Consider the following 2,044-nt stretch of genomic DNA (forward strand, 5'->3'; position numbering starts at 1 on the left):
ACTGAACTCCCTCCTAGTACTCTTCCAAGCAATACAGAAGAGAATCCAAAAGGAGAGTGTAAGGCCATAAACATGGCCGAAATTGGAGAGGAGGAAGAGGCAATGAGCGCCACTGAGGAAAACCTCAATGGACGTCCACTGGCCTCCAATGAGTTCCCTAATGAGGAACCATGGGAATCTGAGGCTCACACTGAGACCATAGAGATTCCATTGGATTTACTTCTGCCATTCATGAGCTCTGATGAGTATTCTTCCTCTGAAGAGGATGAAGATGTCATTGAAGAGGAAGTTGCTAAGTACCTTGGAGCAATCATGAAGCTAAATGACAAGTTATTTGGTAATGAGACTTGGGAGGATGAACCCCCTTTGCTCACCAAAGAACTGGATGACTTGACTAGGCAGAGATTACCTCAAAAGAGACAGGACCCTGGGAAGTTCTCAATACCTTGTACAGTAGGCACCATGACCTTCAAGAAGGCTCTGTGTGACCTAGGGTCATGCATAAACCTCATGCCTCTCTCTGTAATGGAGAAGCTAGGGATCTTTGAGGTACAAGCTACAAGAATCTCACTAGAGATGGCAGAAAATTCAAGAAAACAAGCTTATGGACTTGTAGAGGATGTTCTGGTAAAAGTTAAAGACCATTACATCCCTGCTGATTTCATAGTCCTAGAGACTAGGAAGTGCATGGATGAATCCATCATCCTTGGCAGACCCTTCCTAGCCACAGCAAAGGCTGTGATTGATGTTGACAGAGGAGAATTGATCATTCAAGTGAATGAAGAATCCTTTGTGTTTAAGGCTCAAGGATATCTCTTTGTAACCATGGAGAGGAAGCATGAAGAGCTTCTCTCAAAACAGAGTCAAACAGAGCCCCCACAGTCAAACTCTAAGTTTGGTGTTGGGAGGCCTCAACCAACTTCTATGTTTGGTGTTAAACCCCCACATTCAAACTCTAAGTTTGGTGTTGGGAGGTTCCAACATTGCTCAAAGTATCTGTGAGGCTTCATGAGAGCCCACTGTCAAGCTACTGACATTAAAGAAGCGCTTGTTGGGAGGCAACCCAATGTTATATTTATCTATTTTCTTTTGTTTTCTATAGGTTGATGATCATGGGAAGTCACAAAATCAATTGAAAAAGAAAAAACAGAATGAAAAATAGAAAGAAAAATAGCACACCCTGGAGGAAAATCCTGCTGGCGTTTAAACGCCAGTAAGGAACGCCCAGTCTGGCACCATTCTGGGCGTTTAACGCCAGAAAGGGGCACCAGACTGGCGTTAAACGCCAGGAAAGGGCAAGAAGTTGGCGTTAAACACCAGAAATGGGCACCAGCCCGGCGTTTGACGCCAGAATTGGCATAAATAGAAATTTTGCTCGCCACTTGGTATAGGGATGAATTTTCCTAGACACCACAGGATCTGTGGACCCCACAGGATCCCCACCTAACCCACCACTCTCTCTCTTCTTCACCCATTCACCAATCACCTCAACACCTCTTCCCCAAAAACCCCTCACCTATCAAATCCCACTATTCTCTTTACCACTCACATCCATCTTTCATAAAACCCCACCTACCTTACCATTCAAATTTAAACCACTTTCCCTCCCAACCCACCCTCACATGACCGAACCATACACCCCCTCTCCACTCCTATATAAACCCATCTTCACTCCTTCATTTTCACACAACCTAAACACTACTTCTCCCCCTTGGTCGAACCACAAAGCCACCTCCATCTCCTCTATTTCTTTTTCTTCTACTCTCTTCTTTCTTCTTTTGCTCGAGGACGAGCAAATCTTCTAAGTTTGGTGTGGTAAAAGCATTGCTTTTTGTTTTTCCATAACCATTTATGGCATCTAAGGCCAGAGAAACCTCTAGAAAGAGGAAAGGGAAGGCAAAAGCTTCCACCTCCTAGTCATGGGAGATGGAGAGATTCATCTCAAGGGTGCATCAAGACCATTTCAATGAAGTTGTGGCCATGAAGAAGGTGATCCCCGAGGTCCCTTTCAAACTCAAAAAGAGTGAATATCCGGAGATCTGAG

Source organism: Arachis duranensis, chromosome 2 (genome assembly GCF_000817695.3).
Source record: "Arachis duranensis cultivar V14167 chromosome 2, aradu.V14167.gnm2.J7QH, whole genome shotgun sequence".
NCBI classification, from domain to species: Eukaryota; Viridiplantae; Streptophyta; class Magnoliopsida; order Fabales; family Fabaceae; genus Arachis; species Arachis duranensis.